General features: G+C 54.2%; 1 protein-coding gene across 1 annotated transcript in view; it reads right to left on the bottom strand.

Moving 5' to 3' along the window:
• The window catches only part of SMAD6 (SMAD family member 6), a 75,243-nt gene that overhangs the window by 865 nt on the left and 52,216 nt on the right, over positions 1-22,162 (bottom strand).

Below are 22,162 nucleotides of genomic sequence, written 5' to 3' on the forward strand. Positions count from 1 at the left end.
GGCTTTGAGGGGGGTCTCTGGCGCCCAACAGACATGGGGAGCACTACTGCGGGCCAGGCCGTCCTCAGATTTAACCCACAGCAGGACCTCACCGCCCACCGCACCCCCAGACACACACGAAGGCAAGGCACCTACTGTGCCAGGTGCCTGTGGGCACCCAAACACGAGCCACACCCGGCTCCTGCCTGTAGAATTTTACAAGCCAGCAGGAGAGGGACACACACCCACACACCCAAGGGAGGGGCTGACTGGTGAGCACCTACATTGTTCCGGGTGCTGTGCTCTGCACTCCTCACTCCGCACGTGACTCACTGGGTCCTCCCATAACTGTGCGGAGGCCACCTTCTCACTTTACAGATGAGCTTCTGAGACTTGGCAGCCACCAAGCAGCCTGCCCAAGGCCACTCAGCCGGCGAGTGGCACCACCGGGATTTGAACCCGGTCAGTCCAAGCCTCAACCTGAACAGAGCGGGGTGAAGCTATCAGAGGGCATAAACCGCCCCTCAGAGGGGACTCAGGCATTTCGGAAGGCGTGGTGCGGTGGGGAATGTGGCCCCCAGGATCTCTTCCGGCCCAGAATGGGAATCGCGGCTGCCGGACGGCGCCCAGCCTCAGCCTGGAGCGTTACGCAGGGTCTCCCAGTAACCCCCACCCCCGGCCCCTCAAGTTGGCTCTCTGGGCAGGAAGTGCAGCTTTCCACCAGAACTGTAGCCGCCTCTGTGAGACAGAGAAGCAGAGGGTCTCTAAGTGCAAAAGGAAATCGCTCCTCGAGGGCTCCAGTTTGCCAGCGGCTCCTCTCCGGGCCTCAGTTTCCCCATAGACGGCAAAAGGGTGGCCTGGGTGATGACTGGGATCCCTCCGCACTCCAGCTTGGGGCATCTCTACATGTCTGCATGAATTTAACAATTTTCTGAGACCAGGCGTAATACCAGGTAGGCAAGGGTCCCATCTTGAAGGGCAGCCCCCTCCTCACTGCTCTCGGGTGTGGCCGGCTTCTCAGATTCTGAAGCGTTTTGACATCTGGTCTCTCCTCTGAGCTCAGGGCTCTGACAAGCAGGTGGGCACCCATGACTGCCCGGTGGGGTTATGTGTTCCCACACAGGCCCCTGGCTGGGGCTTTTGCAGAGGGCGAAGGTCTGCTGGAGGCCTGATGAGGACGCACTGAGGCCCTTTATGGCTCGGCTTCTCCAAAAGAAACAGATTAAAGTCCAATCAGGGGCTTCCCTGGTGGCGCAGTGGTTGCGAGTCCGCCTGCCGATGCAGGGGACACGGGTTCGTGCCCCGGTCCGGGAAGATCCCACATGGCGCGGAGCGGCTGGGCCCGTGAGCCATGGCCGCTGAGCCTGCGCATCCGGAGCCTGTGCTCCGCAACGGGAGAGGCCACAACAGTGAGAGGCCCGCGTATCGCCAAAAAAAAAAAAAAAAAAAGTCCAATCAAACCTGAGGGAGAAAGCACTGCCAACAACTTCCGTCAGGAGCCTGGGTGAGGTCAGCTCTGTCTGCCTTCAGCCCAGCCCCGCCTAGAGGCCCCAGAGCAGCCGGGTGACAGGGCTCCTGACATTGTCTTATGTGCTGGGAGGCCCACCTAGCAGGAAAATGTCCACCTGAGGGGCCTCCTGTGGGCTGCCTGCTCTGCTGTGGCCTGGGGCTGGGCACAGTCCCAAAGGGCATGCCCCTTGCCCTCTGCCTGGCATTAAGATCCCAGCCGCAGGCCCCCAGGCCAGCCCCTGAGGACATATCGTTTTGTCTCACAGTCCCCCATCCAGGCGCCTCGTGGTTCTAGCTGATGGTCGGGATGGGGGAAGGAGGCCCTGCTCCCTGCCCTCAGCTGACTTGCCCCTTAGCCAGTGCGCAGAGAGACAGCTCTAGCCCGTGGTAGGTGACACAGCTGCGGGCACTAGGCCAGCCCCAGCAGGTGGACAGCTAGGAACACCCCAAGCCATTGCCCCTTTCTCCATCCATCCATCAAGCACTGGTCTGAGAGTTTCCAAGAGCCAGGAGAGCGGCACCATCCCAGCCTGGCCGTGAAACTGCAACACCAACCTTCTCACCAAGCAACAAGAACTCCATTACTGCACTAGGCACAGAGAGGCGGGGAAGCAAAGAAGCTATGCCTGGAGAATGTCGGGTGACAAGACAGACAACAGGCATCCCTGAGTGCCTTGCACGAGCCAGGCGCCTTCTTCACAACGGCCTTGGTTGCACCTGTTATCACCCTAGTTCAGAGGTGTGGTAACTGAGGCCCAGGGAGGTGCCATAACCAGACAAGGGCACACACTAGTGAGTGCTGGAGCCAGCATCAGTGCCAGGCCACACTCCCGAGGGGAGCTCTTCTCCATACTCCGGGCAGACACCCCCCAAAACCCATGCACCAAGCAAATCCCCCCCTTCTCGAAACCTCACCCCGTTTGTAACCACGACTGCTCTCGTGGTCTGAGTCCTAGAGGTGCTCACCCACAAGCCAGTGAGTCACTGCCCGCCCCAGAAACGAAAGATCTTCATTCCCTGAAGACTCAGCCAGTCCCACCGAGTGAGGGAGTGCTGCCATTCCCTCCACAGATAAGCTCAGAGAGGACCACCCGAGTCATGAAGTGGCAGCTCTGCCCCAGGAGGGAGCCACGCTATTGTAAAAGGCAAAGAAGCAGTTTAACAGTCAGGGGGTGGGGGTAATGGGATTGAGGGGGTGGGGTAATTCCTCCCTCCCAGCTCCTAAAAGGCTTTCAATTCAAGGCCAAGTGGGCCTTCCTGTCCCCCTCCTCTCAGTACCTCCCACCCCAGCCGAGCCAAATGAGCCCTCACCCTCTACCCCCATCTCATCAACACCTGTGTCCCTGGCCTTGCCCCAGTCAGCGCCCGCCCCGGAGCTGCCCTAGGGCCCAGCCTGCCCCATCCGTGGCGCTCAGGGACACTACCCGGGCCAGGCCTCACTTTCCACGGCCTCTTTGGTTGAACAGACTGGGTAATAACTCATCAGGCCTGGGCTCCAGGCCACGTCTTCCAAATTCCAGGGGATGGACTGCCGCCTCTGAGAAGCCCTCTCTGACTTCTCCCTCCTGTGCGCCTAGAGCCTTAAATGCAGTCCCTCCCTTGGCCTGAGCAGGTGTCTGTGCCCCTGGCTGGCCTCAGCTCTCAAGGAGGAAGGGGTGGGTCTTAGTCCTTTCTGCAGCTGTCCCAAGTCTGCATGTATCCCCAGGGTGCTCTTAGAACACCTACAAGGGAAGAAGGAAGGAAATAAAATAGATCCCAAGTGTTGGCACACTGCCCTCACCCCTACCCCCCACAGGAATCCCGCCCAGCAGGTGGGACCGATGCCCTCAGGCCCAAGGGGGTGCTGGGCAAGGACTAGGGTCTCAGGTCTGATCCTGAGAGAGCAGGCCGGCAGGTGAGCCCATCACCATGCTTGGGGCATCCCCGTCTCCACCTAGCTCTTAGAGTCTCTGGGCTCCAAGAGCTGGAGGGTTCCCCCGGCATCATCTCATCCAGGGAGCGCTGATGCTTTGGGCTTTCACAAACCAATACACTGTTTAATGGAGGGGTTGGGAATGTCATAAGGTTACCACGGTTTTATTTTGTCACATACAGACTTATTAAAAACCCCAAGACCATCTACTATCACTAGCACAGAAGAAAGTAATTTGATACTCACAAAATAGGTAGGACGTAAATCAGAAAATTTTAAATTGATACATTTAGATTATAAGAAATTTTCTTATTTCTTTCACCATGGGCCAATGAAAACTTAGTCCTGAGGCTGGCCTGTGGGTACTATCAATTGAGTCCAATGTCCTTGTGCCTCCAAGATGGCACCCCCCGCGGGTACCGGGTGACTTGCCCAAGGACACACAGCAGTGGGTGGCAGAAGTGGGACCAGAACTAGAGACCCCAGATTCTAACCTAATGCTTGTCACATGATCCAAAAGGTTTCCTAGTGAGACAGACCTAAGCTCTCACCACTGATTGGATATGTGGCCATGAACAAGCCACTGAATGTCCCCAAGCCTCAGTATCCCCATTTGTAAAACGGACTTGCTCATAACTGAGCGCCTCATTTGCACAGTCCGTCTTTGGATTTTCTAGCAACTCTGGCAGCAGACCAATCGGGAGCAGAAAGAAGCAGCTGTCTGTTTATCCGTCCCAGCGCTGGCCTAACCCTTCCAAGGCTAGGGCTCCTTAGGGGTGTCACGGGTCACGACCCAGGGTCACCAGCACGGGAAGTTACAATAGGACAATGGACGGCAATGCCCTTTGCAAACGGTAAAGTACTTCACAAATGTTAAGGTTTAGCTCCCAGCCCGGTACGTGAGATGCAAAGAGATGCTCAGTAAGCGAAGGAATGAAGGGTGAAGCAATGAATAACTGAACGTGGGGGACACAGATGAGTGCTCCTGGGGTGCTATTTACACACACACACGTATTCAGATCTCATGCCGTGTGTTCAGAACAAGTTGACCCGCCCTCTGTGAGAAGGCAGGCACCCCCAAACCCAGGGTCACCTCTCCACTCCTCACAGACGCAGAGCCCCACCCGACCCACCACACCTCTCGTCTGCGGCCTGGGCTGCCACTCAGGCCGCGAGGGGACAGTCTCTTGCAGAAGATCTTTTGCTTCTCGTGGCTCCAGGGCTGTGGTCCCGCCATCAGCCTAATTAGGAACCAGCTCCTTAATTGCAAATAAATACCGCGGAGTCAGACCCGAGTGAACAACATCAAAGATGACCGCGCTCTGACCGAAACTCCTGCTCGCTACCCCCTGCTCAAGGCCTGGCCTAGTTCCCAGCCAGACTCTGGGTCCCAGCTGGAAGGGTTCCAGGGGAAGGGGGAGAGGAGAGGCGCAGTCTGGCGCGATGTCTGGGGCAGATCTGGTGGAGAGGCACCAGGCCGGGGGTCAGGAGGCCTGCAGCCCGGTGTCCAGCCTCCTGGCCCTGATCAGGCAGGCCATCTCCCTTCTCCTGGCCTCAGCCTTCCTTTCTGACCAATGAGCTCTACATTTCTGTGATTTCACGCACGTTCACGGCAGCTCTACTCGTAATCACCCAACCTTGGAAAGCAGCTCAGATGTCCATCAACAGGAGGATGGATGTTATGGACTAAATGTTTGCGTGTGCGCCCCCCCCCCCCACCCCGCCCCAGATTCATGTTGGAAATCTTAAACCCCAATGTGACAGCATTAGAAGGTAGGGTCTTTGGGAAGTGATTAGGTCATGAATGGGATTAGTGCTCTTTAAAAGAGACCCCAGGGCTTCCCTGGTGGCGCAGTGGTTGAGAGTCCGTCTGCCAATGCAGGGAACACGGGTTCGCGCCCCGGTCCGGGAAGATCCCACATGCCGCGGAGCGGCTGGGCCCGTGAGCCATGGCCACTGAGCCTGCGCGTCCGGAGCCTGTGCTCCGCAACGGGAGAGGCCACAACAGTAAGAGGCCCGTGTACCGCAAGAAAAAAAAGAGAGACCCCAGAGAGCTCCCTCATTCCACCGTGTGAGGACATAGCAAGAATACAGCCATTTATGAACCAGGAAATGGTTCTCACTAGACACCAGATCTACCGGCCCCTTGATCTTGGACTTCCCAGACTCCAAAACTGTGAGAAATAAATATGCATTATTTAAGCCACCAATTTATGGTATCGTTATCATAGCAGCCCAAAGAGACTATGATAATGGATAGACAAAAATAAGGCTCATCCATACAGTGGAATACGACTCACCAATAGAAACGAACAAACTACTGAAACACACCACAATGTGGGTGAATCTCAGACGCATCCGGCCGAGTGAAAGAAGCCAGACACACAAGATGTGTACTGTTTGTTTCCACTAATACGAAATTCTTGAGTAGATAAAACTAACCTACAATGACAGAAATCAGAACAGGGATTACTTCTGGGGAGAGGGGACGAGGGAACTTTCTTAGGTGCTGGAAATGTTTGATATCTTGATTGGCACAGTGGGAACTCAGGTGTAGACATTGTCAAAAATCATAACCTATGCACTAGACAGCTGTGCATTTCATTGTACGTATGGTGCCTTGAAAGAATTACAACGAAGATAGTGGAAATGTGCTGCTAGGCCAGCCCTCTGTGGCCATCCTGGAGTGGTCCCAGCAGGGCTCCCAGGTGGTCCAAGGGACAAGCCCTGTGTTTCCCGGCCAGAGAGGGGCGGCCTGGCCGCCCGGTGGCACCCACATTCCTGCCACCAGAGGGTGGTGATGCCTGCGGCGGGCAGGAGGAGACTGGCCTGACAGTAGGTCCCCTGCACTGAAGCCGGCCCCTCCGACGGCTGACGTTCCTTCCTCTTGGCCTCTCCGCCCAGCAAGGGTGCTTCGAGCCCAACGTGTAATTCTGTTGGGGTGCTGGGGCACCAAGGGGGCCAACTGCGTCTGGGGGAGGCGGGGAGAGCTGAAATCCCAAGCAAGCCTTTAGCTTCTTCGAATCAGCAGTTTTCTGTCAAAACAAAGGGCAGGAACGTTCCTGTGTGCTCCCCCGTGGGCCGCACGCTCCAAAAGCCTGAGCATACGCAATGCAGCTTGTTTTCCTTGTGATTCCCCCCTTTCCAATGGGCCGGACCGCCTTGGACTCACCCATCCTGGGAGGCAAACCAGAGACATGCCCAGATTAAAGTCTCCGACCCCTTAGACTCTAAGGAAGCTGGATGTGGAGGCTCAGAGCATTCGCAGGAAGCTGGACCCTGAGTCCCCGGGTCTCCAGGGCCTGGCTGGGCCGCTCATGCTCCTCCACGTTCAAAGCTTTTGCTGCTGCTTCACACCCCCTTGGGCCTCAGCAGCCTCCCTGCCTCTCCTGGGGCTGGCCCAGCCGCACCTCAATGAGCGATGAAACATGGGCAGTCCCCATCGAGAGCTGGGAAGGGAGACTCAGAGACTCAGAGAAGTTAAGTGACTTGTCCAGGGTCACCCAGCAAGTTGTTGGCAGAGCCAGAGAGGAGCCTAGGGCTGGCTTTTCCAATCCCCTTTGCACAGGGCCCCACTGGGGCCTCCTACCCTCCTGGAAAACTCCTTTCTTCTGTCCCATGTCATGCCTGTGGCTTTAAGTTCCCATCCAACCAGCAGCTTTTTCATCTGAGGCTCCCAGGCCTGGGAGTAATTACGTGGCCCTGCATCTGGTTAACCTAACACCCCTTTAAAAGCCTTGTTTGCCCATTAGATAAGTAGTTTTTGTTATCAAACTAAAGAGGGAAAAAGAAGTTTCCACTTAACCTTCCTTTGTCATTTTAAGCTACAGAAATGGCTTCAGGTTTTGAAACAAGTCCAGAGATACAGCATTAATTAGAAGCTCTTTTTTTTTTCTTTGTTAAGGGAGGGGGAGACCAGTCCTTTATCCACTGGGATCCGGCAGTAAAAGCAGAGAAGGAATGTGCACAGGGCCATGTTAATGGTCAACAGCTTAGAACAAGCCTCTCCGCTGAACGCTTTCCAAAAGCACTGGCCCAGCTGACAGGAGTTTCCTCTTATTCGCTCCCACCCGCCCCTCCCCACCCCCACCTCAGCTCCAGCACCTTTGGCCCCCGGAGGAAGCCAGGCTTCCAAGAGGAAGTTCCTAATCGGTCATTACATCACGGGCGGTCTAGCCACCGCCACTGCCTGCACGGGGTCCACCTTGGGGGCTCTTTCAGCTGCTGGTCTCTGGGGCCAAGGACTGTGCTTTGCCACCACTTTGCAGACAGTCGACCAGCCTCTCTGCTCTGTGTGTGTGTGTGTGTGTGTGTGTGTGCGCGCGCGCGTGCTGTGTGTGGTGCAAAAGGAGAATGACAGCAAGGGGAGGAGGGAGGCCAGGAAATGCGTGATCCATGTGGCCAAAATTCATGATTCTGCAGATGCAAAAACTGAGGCCCAAAGAGGGAAGGGAACTTGCCAAGGTTACAGGGAAAATTCGCAATAGAGGGGCTTCCCTCGTGGCGCAGTGGTTGAGAATCTGCCTGCCAATGCAGGGGACACGGGTTTGAGCCCTGGTCTGGGACGATCCCACTTGCCGCGGAGCAACTAGGCCCGTGAGCCACAACTACTGAGCCTGCGCGTCTGGAGCCTGTGCTCCGCAACAAGAGAGGCCGCGACAGCGAGAGGCCCGCGCACCGCGATGAAGAGTGGCCCCCGCTGGCCGCAACTAGAGAAAGCCCTCGCACAGAAACAAAGACCCAACACAGCCAAAAATAAATAAATTAATTAATTAAAGTACCCTTAATTTTTTTTTTTTTTTAAAAAAAAGAAAGAAAATGCACAATACAGTGGCTAGGACCAGTTGGGTGTCTCCTGCACAGGACCCGGAAGCAAAGCTGCCTGCATGTGAATCTCAGCTCTGCCACTCGCTAGTGGTGAAATCTTGGGTAAGTGACTTCACCCCCTGGGCCTCAGTTTCCTCATCTGTAAAATGGGGATGCAATCAGAATTTACTGCCTCGGGCTGCTGGGATTAATTTCAAGTGCATTGAATAATCCCTGGTTCAAAATAAGCACTCCACAAGTAACAGCTATTATTTTTTACTAGTATTATTACCACCATCTTATCTCTATATGTTATTTGCATAAATTATTTAATAGATTGACTCAGCCTGTATAGCTCATAAGGGTATTCATATCAGGTAATAATAATACCTGCAATGTGCCAATGGAATTGAGAACCAAGGGGAAATAAGAGGAGGAGGAGGAGGAGGAGGAGTAATAATAACAATAAAATAAGGCAGCCAGTAGTAGTAGTAGTAATAGTAATGATGATGAGTTACCAGCCAACATTTAATGAACCTTTACCAAGTGGCAAGCAGAGTACGAAGCACTTTAAATGCAGTATCTCAACATACTGTCAATCCTCTCAGTAATTCCCATTTCAAGATGCAGCTGAGGCCTGAATGTCAGGTAGTGTGTCCACAGTCCTCAGCTAGGAAGTTGCAAAGCTGGGATTCAAGCTCACATCCATCTAGAGACAGGGGGCTTTGCATTACTCTCCCGTGGTTGCAACCTATGGGCTGCAAACCTCCAGAGGCCTGCCGGGTAATGGCACAGGGACTGTGCTGTAATAACCCACTCGTGTCCACTCCAAGCTGGCACGTGGAGACTCTATAAAGACTGGATGTTAAAAGTGGCCCCTGGATGTGGCAATGTGGGGACCCCAGCACACGCTGCCCACCTTCTAGGAAGACAGGGGGTTTTCAGAAACCATGCCATATAACAGCTATCTATGGTCCCCTACGCAGCCCTGCAAACACATACACTTTTTTGGTTTGTAAGTACAGTTTCTCCCATGCACTCCCACCACCCCTCCTCAACACAATGAGCATTTTCTAAATGCACTGCAATAACGAAGGGTGACCTTGGGAAAGGGCTGCTGACCCCGGCTGAGTAACTGGAGTGTGGGAGCTGCCGGGTGCTCTGTGCTCTGCACCAAGTCCAGGAAGCAGAATCACCTCCATTCTCAGAGGACAGACCCCAGGGACAGAGGCCACACAGCGATGCAGCACGGGAACCCTGACCGACGGCCTCTGAGCCCAGCTCCTCTCTGCTGCGCCCTTGGTACTCCCTCATCTGCCCCCTCTGCTCTTCTGGGGAGTCCATGGAACCCCTGCCCTGAGGGGTTTAGAGGGATGTGAGTATGAGGATAGTCAGTGGCCGCCCAGCTGAGTCGTAACTGGCCTTCTCTAGAGAGAGGCCTGCTGGGCCCGGCAGGAAGGCCTTTCTTCTGGCCTTGGCGCCCTGACCCCAGCCTGCTCGGCCCCAGGTCTCTGGTTAAACAAAGTGGCGGCCTGGGCTGAGGTGGGGAAGGTTTCCATTCATCTATCTTGTGCAGTAGTCAAAACAGATCCAGAAAAGACGAACTCCTCTTGTAACCCTGACATAAAACAAGCTTTCACCTGGGCCCTAATACACACAGGCCTGCTCAGTCTCCTCCACAGGTAGTTTCCCTGGCACCTACCAGGACCTATGACTTCTATCAGCATCCTTCTCGCCCTGCCTCCCTGGCAAGATTGTTCCAGGTTCCCTGGGCCCAGTGGGCAGTGGCTTTTCTCCCCAGACCTCGGTACTCTGTGGCCCAAGCTCCCTTCTTAAAAACACTCTGCAGGCAGCTCCACCTTCTGAGAGCCACAGAGGACGCCATCAGATCACTCTCCATCAGAGCTGAGCATTCACTCTACCCCAGAAACACTGGTGTGCCGGCCTGGCCTGGCCCGATGCTCCTAAAGGAAAGCCCAACACCCTAAGCCAGAAAAGACAAGACCCCAAGGAGGCAGGGCAGGGGAACCACTCAGACTTCTAACAGGGAACCAGGTCCGGGTGGGAGAATTCTGGTTCCCTGTGCCCTGGAGGGAAGGATGGTGAAAAGCATCTGTCTTCGAGGGGAGGGGAGAGCAGAGCCGGCGATAAGCGGCTTATAAAATCAGCCCCACGTTTTCCAGAAGGAACCAGTTTCTGCCGCAAAAGGCTCTGAACTTTGCTCCCATTCCAGGTCTTCTTTTGTTTTATCACAAAGTCAGACTCTGAGTGTGTTTGTTTGTTTTCTTAGCCAGAGACCCCCTGGGATGGGGAAGCCTGGCTTTTCATATTGCCCCTGGAAAGATTCTAAAAACACACTGTGCACCATAATGAAGCTGGGTACCTCAGTCCCCAGGAAAGAGAAGGCGGGTGTGAGAAGGGAAGGGGCCCCCCAGTCCTCCCTGGCTGCGGGTCTGCCCTGCCGATGGCCAAACTCCGGAATTCACGCAAGAACCAGGCCCCTGGCTGCTCTCTGGGTTCCTGTCTTGGCGGAGCGTGGGTTTTCACACCTTAGGCTTCAAGTGCCAAAGTTCACTGACTCAGCCCAACCTTGACTTCCCTGTTGAAGAAAATCGGCCCTTTGGGGGTTCAGATGGGGACAGCCTGGGCATGTGTCAGAGGTGCGTTGGGGGGCGCGATCTGTGGCAGTTGGCGGTGTGCTTCAAGAAAGCCCATTTGGGGGTACTTCCCTGCCCTGCAGGCTACCAGAGCTGGGGGAATTCAGGACAGCTCCGTTTCTCTTTTATTTCCCAAATACAATTTGAGTTTTACTGGCAAACCTCCTGCCTTAAACTTCTACTTGGACCCAGTGTAAAGCCATAAAAGCAAAGTACCTTAAAACTGCCCTCAGTGAGCCTGTCTCAGCAGCTCTGCGGGGCAGGAACCTGCCCTGGTGCAGAAACATCCCAGGGGAGGCACCCCTGCTACTGGGATCCCTTAGTTCCCTGTGCTTTGAACACCCCACTCTGTGTGTACTTTGTCCATCCCACTCTCTCTTGATCTGGAAGATTCCCTGAGACCACAGGCAGCAGAGAGGTGAACTAGTGCATATCTTAACAGCTGGGTTACTGTGGGCAGGCGACTACGTCTCTGAGGGCCGGGACCAGCTACAGAATTTGGGGGGCCCAGTGCAAAGTGAAAATGCAGGGCTCCTTGTTCAGAGAGTATTCAGAATTTCAGTGGTGAAAGCATAGCCTTAAATTGAGCTGAGGCCCCTTCTGAGCACGGGCCCTGAGTGGGGCACACACTGGACACCCATGAAGCCAGCATAATAACTCACTCAAAGGGGTCGAGGGCAGGGGGCAGGTTCATGACGGGCCTAACAACGGTAACTAGCACTTGATGAACATGAGTTTCCTCCTCCCTTCCCCAAAGTTTGTCAGACTCTTACTCAACCATCAAGACCCCGATGTCACCTCCTTTGAAAAGCCTTCCTCAGTCCCTGCGTCTGAACTGCATGGCCCCTCCTCCATGACACTCTTTGATGCCATCATCAGGAGGGCGTGTGTCTCCACCGCACCCACCTGCAAGCTGGCTGGCCTGCCATGAGGCGTCACTCATCTCTGCCCCTCCTCCCCCTGAGACCTGGCACCCTGCCACCGGACCGGGGCGCTGTCAACAATGGGCGCTGAATGGAATTTCACAACCGAGAGCTGGGAGGGCACTTGGGAAATCATCGGGTTTTCCCCAGGTCTGAAAAAGATGCAGCAGCTGTACCGTTCCCATTGAACAGATGACACCACTGAGGCTCAGAAGCCAGGACACTGAGCAGAGGAGGGAGAGGCAGCATCCCTACTTGCTGATCCTCACGACGCAGCCCCACCAATGGAATGCCGGCTGAGCTCGCTATGGGCCACACTTGTTTCAGTGGCTCAAAAAAAAAAAAAAAAAAAACGCCTAAAGCCTACAGTTGTCTGGCAATGGGGGTGGATTTAATTTCTCAGACTTGCTAAGTCTATGAGGGTGAATGGAACAGGGAGCATGGCTGTCAATGGAAGAGCCAAAGAATAGGATGGGGAGCTGGTTTTCTTATTTGCAAAGTTCTCAAAAATAAGCCTCATCTAACACCAGCCTGGTGTCGTTTACCAACGAGCCAGTATCATGTGACCTTTGCAAGTCAAATACACCTGCTTTATGTACATTAAAGATGCGCTTTGGGATAAACACCCCCAAATTGAAGTCCCGGGGTGGGGGCATTCAAATTAAATCCTTCCCTTAAAAATATCCTTTTGTAACACAAAGGTACATGATCCACACCTCTTTAGTGAACACAGGGTCCTACATACTGGATTTTCTTAAAGTGAGGGTTGCCTGGATCACATACATTTCTGGAACAAACAAGAGTGCTTTATAATAAGCAAAAAGCTAATATTGACTGGAGAGACCATTAAGCCCCAATTAAATACTAATATCTGCCGTAAAGAGCACAGTAACATGAGCTTTAAAGGTTCCCTGCAAAAATGTTGCAAGATGACCTAGGGCTTGGCAGAAGCTCACGCCTGCGAGCCGGCCTCCTGTCTGTGGTTGTGCTGCTGCGTAAAACTGAAGCTGCTCGGCACCATCCGTGCCCAAGCTCCGAGCTGCCTGGAAAGGGATGGCTTGTTTGATATGGGGCTAGAGGTGCAGAGAAGGGAGCGCGCCAGGCGGTCCGTCCATCACATCAGGCCAGCGGGTGGACACAGCCCCACAGACTTGCGCCCCATGCCTCAGCCCCAAGTCCAGGACCCGTTTCCAAAGCAGAAGGAGGCCAAGCTTGGTTCTCACAGCCCCTGTAGCCCGAGCCAAGAAGGTGGCTCTACCCCCATTGACAGTGATGGAGGAATACTGTTTCTAACTGTGGAGGGTTTTCCAATTCTCCAAGCCCATTTTAGGTTTTGGAATATAAAGCCCAGACAGGTTGGGTGACCGCCCACAGGGGGTTAACCAGGAAGGAGGACCAGGGCTCATCCACGTCTTCGTCTTCGCAGGCCAAAGGTGCTCCTACCACTGTCTGCGCGGTGCCCCACCCCCGCTCACCCCCGGCCAAGCACCTTGGGAAAATGAGTCATCAGCTCAGTAACAGTTTCTCAGAGTAATTCTTTAGTCTGTGTCCAGGTACACATGGGCACACACTGCACGACTCAAGTCAATGCAGCAATAATGTGAGCGCAATTGTCACAACTGTCAACCGTGCTTCCGTTCAGCCTCCTATTCCCAAGGCTAACTTTTCAGCCAAGAGGGGCACAAGGCTTGTTTGCCATGATCCAATTCTTAATCCTTAATTGTCTTCTAGGAAAGACAAGGGGACCAGGGAGACCTATGGGCAGAACCCAACCGATGGCAATGCCCAAGTGCCTTCTAGAACTGCCTCCCCCTCCTGAGGGCTGTTTGCAGCCACAGGGACCTGTGTGATAAGGGGAGGAAGGAGTGCCTTTCCTGAATCATGGGGAAGCCTGAAGAGGCTCTTGGGGAAGGGAAATGAATAAGCGTGTCTACCTTAGCAAGCAGCACACACCTGGCATGCATGGGCTCAGCGAACATTAGCAGAGCTTTGCTAAGTAATGATCCTGCCATCGCTGGGTCGCTACTGAGGCCTCGTCTCCCGTCAGCCTATGGGCATCCAGCTGCTATTGGCCACTGTCCGTCCACATACCCCGTCTCATTTAACCCTGAGAACAATCCTAGGAGGTGCAGAATCTTACAGAGGAGGAAATGGAGGTTAAGTCCCCTCCTGCCCAAGGTCACAAAGCCAATTAGCCAGAATGTGAACCCAGGGGAGCCAGACTCCACACCCACTCTTCCTTCCATCCCTCCTTGCAGAGTGTGACCCAAGGGGCACTCAATTTCTAGCCTACACTGGTTCCACCAGATATCTGTGCAGTCTCTCTCCCGGCCGTCTCCTCCACTTGAGACCTGTACCTCCTCCGCCGCCGCTGGTGCCTGCCCCTCCGCGCCCCGCCCCCAGCCCCCCACACCTCTACTGCCTCCCTTCCCCGTGGGCACAAATGACTCTGCAGGCCACCAGCGTCTGCTTTCCTGGAGCCACATGCCCAAGTTGGGCCCACTAAGGGGGACCTGAAGTAACTCAGCCCATAAATCATGGCCATCGTGAATTTCCCTTTTAGCCACAGGCCAAGTCAAACTCTTCCTTCCCCCACTGTAGTTAACCACTCTGGGTTCACTGTATCTCTCGCGGCTGGCTCTGCCTGGCCGGGGGCCAGCGCTCAATTATTAATTAATCTGGGAGGTGCAGGTTGCATTCTTGGCCACCTAACCACTTCCTCCTCCGTCAGGAACTCACAGGCCAGGCCCTTTTAGTTACATCAAGCGTCTCACAACATCCCAGCCCTATCTTGTGGCCATAGCTGCCAAGAAAGGACGCTTAAAACCAGAGTTAAAAATAACAGGAGAAAACCCAAACACCCAGAAGTCCCCTTTCCCAACTCCATCCCACAGTGCCAGCACTACCTGTGTGCAAAAGCAAAGCGTGCCTCAGTTGCTCAGGTGTGAAATGGGACCACATCTCCTCCCATAACACACAAGCCGCTGCGTGCGTGCGTGCGTGCGTGCGTGTGTGTGTGTGTAGGAAGGGGGTAGCTGGGGAGCCCTCCCCTCTGAGAATTCTCACTAGCCAGAAAGAGAGACACCAAGACTTAAAACAAGCTAAGAGGCAATCCAGAGTCTGGGCACGGGAAGGTGCTGCCGCCGACATCTCCTGCTCGCTTTATCCTCACTGGATGAAGAACACCGATAGGCAGCTGGGTGAGCAGAAGGCAGGAGAGGCTACAGCCGAGCTCAGGTTTATTCAAGTGGTTCAGGCGACTTTGGGCGTGAGGAAGAGGATGGAAGTGTGAGCCTCTCCTTGTCTGGGTCAAGTCTATGGGAGGTCTTTGCATGGACAAACACCCCAAGAAATGTGGGGATCAAACAGAGCAAGGTGACCAACCTTGGTGTGAAAGGTAGCCCCCTATGACAGTGAGGTCCAATTATGAAATCAGACCACGGCTCTCTTGAGATCGGTGCCGAAGCCTTGGGCCAAGTGGGACCACTAATTCCTGATTAGAAGTAATGCTGAAGGGTTGACGCCAATGCTACTGGGATGAATGTCAAAGGTAAGCTGTACGGCCGGTGAAAGACAAAAATGATAGAGGGAACATGTCAGGTCATAAAAAGGGATAAACATCTGCCGTTGCTGGAAAGTATCCTTTGGTCACCTCCTCTCCTCCATCCCCCACTGGCCCCACACACACCCCACAGCGTGTCAACCTCACCCGCAGTGTCCCAGTGTGTCCCGGTCAAGCTCCCGGGGACTTAATCCCTTAGGGTGTAGTCTAGGAAAGCTCTTTGAAATCTCATGCTTTCTACTCCATGACATGTCTGCTTCCGATCAGATAAAACAAACGATTTGTCCCCCAAGCCTTCCTATAACATTGACGTTCTGGGGGGGGAAGGGACACTTTTGGCTTCCCTTACCCTGAGCACTGAGGCTCTCGGTTAAAGCATGCGAGATAAATGATCATGCACGTACATCAGGTACCGTTCATTAGGACCCATAAATCCAGAGTTTGTAATAATTCCGAAAGCAGCTGGGTTGAAGTTAAAAAAAAAAAAGTTTTGATAAACAAATGCAAAATATAAATAAGGTTCAGGAGAACTGTTTACCCTACTAGCACTGTGTAAACAACTGGCATACCAATCACAAATCGCTCTTATCTGTGCGCTAAAGCAGATCTCCGAATGACCTCTAACGGGAAACGTTACCCCCGGTTAGCATCACCGTCTGTGGTATTCGAACATCACAAAATTTGGTTTCTAGACAGTAACCTTTCCAATCAGCCACCATCCAGTCAGTCGCCTGAATTGATGAGTCTCTGAGTTGTCAGTGTTCCCTTTCTGTGCAACTGGAAAGGAGGCCACTTTTGGGCGACTGTACCTCCAGCACCCCCAGGTCCCTCAGCGGCCGTCCAGGAAGGAGAGGTAGCCCTCGGCTCCCACAGGCCAACATGCCACCCAGTTACTTCCGTGCCCATCTGAAAGAAGCAGCGTTTCCTAGGGCTGCTTTCCTAGGGTATGGCCAGGGGACCCAGCCAACTGGGGCGTTTCCACGTGAGAGAGGGTAGGGAGGGGCCCCACCCCATGTGGAAACCCCTCAGGCGTCAACTGCAGTAGGGGAACTCGGGATGTTTATGGCCTCCTTGGTGATGTCTAATGAGCCAGGCCCCATGTTTTCTCCCTGAGAGGAAGTGCATTTCACCTCCGGGGGCGGGCGGTGGTGGTCACTGATGTTTTCTGAGAAGCAGGCAAGGTGAGGGGACCGCGGATTCAGCGCAGGGAGTCTGGGGTGGCAGGAAGAGGCCCGGGCAAGGCCGGGAAGCCGTCAAGCTGAGAGGGTGTGTTGGTCCTGGCCCGGGAGGACAGACTGTGAGGCCCCAGAGAGGCGGGCAGAGGGCCAAGCTGGAAACACCGGGGGCTGCTCCAGCTCGAGGAGATGGCCCTGCCAAGTCGGGGAGGCGGCACTGACAGGCGAAAGGCAGATTCCGGCCAGGCGGGTCCGCAAGGCCACGGAGTCAGGAGCAGCCGCCTGTGTCTCTGGGCACGTGGGGGGAGCTGTGCCAAGAAGACCCGGAGCCGCCAGCCTCCCCGGGTGCCCCTGTCCCGGCGCTACCCCGGAGACCTACCGCCTGCGGAGCCCAGGGGAAGGCAGAGCCCCTCCGAGTGGCACTGACCTCAGGCTCAGCCTCGAGGTCGGAAGATGGTCCTTCTCCCTGCACCTTCCGTCTCCTAGTTCCAGAGCTGCCCAGCAGAGCCCCACTCCCACCCCGAGACCACCGCTCTGCGGCTCCTGCCCTCTGCGCATTCCAGACATCTTCTGGATCACCAAGACCCTGTGGGACCCACTGGGTGATGGAGCCCGCCTCAGAGGTGCTCCCTAGGCTAGCAGGGGCCTCTCCTCTCTGCCCTGTGGGGAAGACTCATCTTGTGTCTTGTGGGGCAGGGAAGCCAGGTGTGCTGGCGGACGCTTTTTCTCCTCTCCCTACCAGTTCCTTTGCACCCCCCACCTTGGGCTTCACATACTGCTATCAGGTAAGACCAACGAAAATATGAAGGCTGGGACCTACCATACGCATGCATCTGCCCCCAGATGGACGTCCTGCCACAGACACCATGGCTTCTGTAGTTGACCCGCAGGTTGACCAGAAGGATCTTCACCCATATGTTTGGAATCTGGGCATCCACTTGGTTTAACCCTCTCCCTCCTCATGGCCTTTACCGTAAAACAGGCAGACCGACTCACTTACTTATAAAGACCCACTAAAGAACCACATCCTAGTAGGTCACTCACGCCAGCCTGACCATCTCTACCTTCCCAAGGTGCCCCTCCTGACCTCTCCCACCCAGCCACGAGAGCTGCCCTGCCCAGGCCTGGAACATGTAGGGCCCCACCCTGAAACCCTGAAAGCAAATTCCCTGAGGGGAAAGAGTGGGAAGGATGTTTTCAAGAACCACTCATTGTGGGTTTGGGGTCCAGCCAACAGAAGTGCCACGGAGAGGCAAGAGCAGTATTTGCTTACGAGGTACGGCTCCTCTCTCACGCTCGCTAAATGCCTACTGTGTGTGAGGGTGCACCAACCCGGACTCCCCGGAAGAAGGAATAGTCAATTCTGCGGCAAGGGGCGTGCTGGAGGCTGGAGGGACGAGAGAATAACGGCGATGTCAAAGGAAATCAGAGAGGCTCTCGTTTCTGTAAACGTCGCTCGTTCTGGTCAGTTCCAAGCTATTTAGTGGGCTACACACACATGTTTTTTCCCTCAAACCAAAAGAGCCCTCCCTAAGACTCCAGTCTGAGGGGAATTAAAGAAACAGCATCAACATTCTTTGCAGCCGGCCCCCAGGAGGTGCGCACTGGCCCGGGCGTGTAACTAACTGCAAGCCTGCAGAAGTCCCACTCCCTGTGAGTTCTGAGGGGCATTCCCCTGCTCCCAATTCAAAATGGTACCTGTCACTTGGGGAATCCACCCACCGCCCTGGTGGGTCATGTGAATGTCTGAGAGTTGAGGGTGGGGGAGGCCATACCAGTCTTGGATTGGTGGAAACTCGGAAAATTATAGGGTGCTCCGGAACATACTGTCTAACAGCAAAAGCATGCTTATTTCAAAGAGAAACTTGGAGGAAGTAGGGGTATCTAAAGGATTCTTGGGGAGCTGCTCAGTGTCAGCGTTAGAACTTATTCAGCCCAACCTCCTCCCTTTACAGAAGAGGAAACCGAGGCTCAGAGAGCAGCAATCACTTGCTGGAGGTTGGGCAGCAGCAGAGCCGGGTCTCACAGCTAGTGCTCTTGTCTCTAAGGAATGACTTGGTTCTATCAAAGCCACTGGGCACAAGGAACAAATACTCCTGATGAGCCTGGCCGACATGAATTATTTTTGCAAAAGGGTCTGTTTGTTTGTTCTTGCGAGTTGCAGGGAGAGAGTCCTTCCTCGCATGGCTGTCAGAACAGCTCCCCGCCTCTGCCTGAGGAGTGACCCGCCCCGGCTGGCCGGCACCACCACAGACTCTCAGGCAAAGGATGTGCGTTGCAAAAATGGGGCAAAGTTTCCTATTCTGAAGATAACATTGTAAGACACAGGAAGTCTCCGAGCAGAGCCTGAGTTTCCAGAAGGTCTCTGCACACCCATTGGCAACCACTTCCATTGTACAGGGTTCCTAGAGATTCGAGGCTGGGGGGATGGGGCGGGGGGACAGTGCTGGGAAGGGGCAGCAGCTGTGACTCAGGTTAGACTCCAGGGAGGACTCTTCAGGCTCACTGGGCCTCCCTGCAACACAGACCCCTCTCCGAAGGCCGTCTTCTTCAACCGAAAAACAAAAGGGTTAAAAGAGCCAGTGTTTCCCCTGCTTTGGGCCCTTATGTCCAGATTCCCAGGCCCCGCCCCTGGAGATTCTGATTCACGGGTCCTGGGTGGAGCCCGGGAATCTATGTTTTTCACAAGATTTAAGAGGCCTCTCTTCTGGCTGATATGTCACTATCCCACGAGCAGAGGGTTCAGAAGCCTGGCACAGCAGTGAGAGAGCTGGCTTCCCCGAGGGAGGGATGACAGGGCCAGGAAGGAGACCAAACCAGCATTACACGGACGTGGCGGTCCCAGTGCCGGGCCAGGAGACCAGCAGGGAAGGCGACACTCTGGAGCCACCACGGATGGCCCTGACTCAGTGCACCTGGGCGTGTCTGAGGACAGGCCCTTGGGACAGCGTGCACCTCCTCATGGGATCCAGCATCAAGGGCCTCGGCTCCAATCCCAGCTCTGCCACTTCCTAGCTGTGTATTAGGGACGAATGGCCTTAGTCTCTCTGGGCCTTGGGTTCCCCATATGTGAAATGGGATCAAGGGCGGCCAGGACAAAGAATCGTGGGACAGGGAACGACTGTGCTAGGAGCTGACACGTCCTGCCAGCTCACCATGTGCCAGGCACCTATGTCTCACAACAACCCTGGGGTGTAAATATTATTAATTGCCCATTTGATGGACAAGGAGGAAACTGAGGCCTCCTGACCCATCCAAGGTCACCCACTGGTAAGGGGTGGTGCTGGGATTCACAAACAGGCAGTCCAACCTCTGCTCCTGGTGGGGGGCGGGGCGTGCAGCAGGCAGGGAGGCGCTCTCTCCACAGATGCCCCCTTCCATGCACAAGCACTGCCCAGAGCCCCCATAGGGCACAATGCTGGTCTCCTGTGGGGTCAGGGGACCAGGCACACCTCTGCCCTTGGAGCTCCAAGCCAGGGGAAGAGAGGACAGGACCACCAAGAACATCGTAAATGAGGGGCAGCGAGGCAAAGAAGGTCGGGCCACCAAATCCTCCTAGGGAAAGAGGATGCTGACTGGTACCCCGGAGGGGTGGAAGGGGTGGGGAGGACGGCCAGGCGCTCCAGGGCTGAGGGACGGCCTGGGCGAAGGCACACAGGCAGAAGTCAAGGCGAAAGCAGTCTCCTAAGGCCGGATCACAGAACACGGAAGGGCTCGTGGAGAAAAGAGAGTCTATAGGGGTTGGCTAGGGCTGAGCCCTGGGGTGTGTTGTGGGCATGGGTAGCCACGGGAAGGTGGTGGGCAAGGAGGGTCATGGCCTGACTGGTTCTCCACTGTTTCATGGGCATGTACATCCCTACACCCCACAGACTACTAGCTCATTCAGGGTGGTGACCCCGCCTACAATTGGGTGTGATGAATACTGAGAGACAGGTGGACATTATAAGTGGGAACTCTAGAACTACAGGAAGCACCCAATGCTAAAGATGCAGAGCTTTTTTTTACCTCATCTTGATTTGTCCAGCCCGTTTAGAGACAAGACAGACCACTCTAGTTTAAAAAATCCAAGGGGTGAGGCAGGGACCTGGCATGGTACAATGGGACAAGCACCTGTAAATACACATATTGCAACATATTTGCAGTGTTGTTCATAAAATTCTCTGTCTACTGGATCTGTCAGCTTCTGAAAGCACTGTGTTTTAAAGTCCCATTCTCCTGGGGGTTTGTCAAATTCCCTTTTTATTTCTATCTGTCTTTTCATTTAGAGATCTCAAAGCTATGTTGTTAGGTGTATAAAGATCCTTGATTATTATATCTCCCTGAGATATCATAATTTAGCTTTGATCTACGTCAGGCGTCAGCAAACGCCAAATGTGGCCCGCCACTTGTTCTGGGCACTACAGTTTTACTGGAACACAATCACAGGCATTGTGCTATATGCTGTCTGTGTATGCCACAATGGCAGAGTTGAGCAGTGGGACAGAGACCGAACAGCCCGCAAAGCCGAAAATATTTATCTGGCCCTTTACAGAAAAGTCTGCCAACCCTTGATCTTTGTAAAATTTGCCTCTTTGTTCCTTCTAATGCCCTTTTGTCTGGAATTATATTACCTCATATTAATACTGCTGCACTTACTTTCTCTCTGTTTAGCACTGACTTAGTGTATCTTTCCCCACCAGTCCTCTTCAGTTTCAACCTGCCTATATGATTTTGTTTAGATGTGTCTCTCCTGAAAATCCAGCATGTAGCTGGGTTTATAAAAACAGTCTGAGAGCTTTTGTGAAGTTTACTGTCACCAGCGTTCGGACTTGCCGTGATTAAAAAATAATCTACTCTGTTTCGTTGCTGTTTTCATCCTGCTCAGCTTAAGAGTAATTAACTGGACTTCCCTGCTGGTCCAGTGGTTAAGAATCCGCCTGCCAATGCACGGGACACGGGTTTGATCCCTGGTCTGGGAAGATCCCACATGCCGCGGAGCAACTAAGCCCGTGCGCCACAACTACCGAGCCTGTGCTCTAGAGCCCACGTTGCCACAACTACTGAGCCCACGCACTGCAACTACTGAAGCTCGCGCACTCTGGGTCCCGCATGCCACAACTACTGAGCCTGCGTGCTGTAACTACTGAAGCCCACATGCCTAGAGCCGGTGCTCCGCAACAAGAGAAGCCACCGCGGTGAGAAGCCCGCATACCGCAACGAAGAGTAGCCCCCGCTCGCCGGGACTAGAGAAAGCCCGCGCGCAGCAACGAGGACCCAGCGCGGCAAAAAAAAAAAAAAAAGAGTAGTTCACTCTCAGGAGGAAAGTGGGATGGGGAAGAAAGGGAGACTTCTGCTTTACCAGTGTATTTCGAATGTTATATAAAGAGACTATAACTATATTGACTGTGTGATGACATGTTACTTTATATTTAGTAATACAAAGGAGAGCGCTAAGGAACCAAGGGTCATGACTATAGAAGGATGTGTGTGATGAATTCTTCAGGCAACGAAAGTTCCAGACACACTTTCCTCCCACCATCTCCACCCGCAGACATACACAAAGACAACAACTTTATATAAACGGGGTCTGTATAATGTGGAGTAGGCTTCAAGGAGGGTCCCTGGCCCTCTCCGTCATTTTAACCAGAAACCAGCCCCTC

This window comes from Phocoena sinus, chromosome 2, assembly GCF_008692025.1.
Source record: "Phocoena sinus isolate mPhoSin1 chromosome 2, mPhoSin1.pri, whole genome shotgun sequence".
NCBI classification, from domain to species: Eukaryota; Metazoa; Chordata; class Mammalia; order Artiodactyla; family Phocoenidae; genus Phocoena; species Phocoena sinus.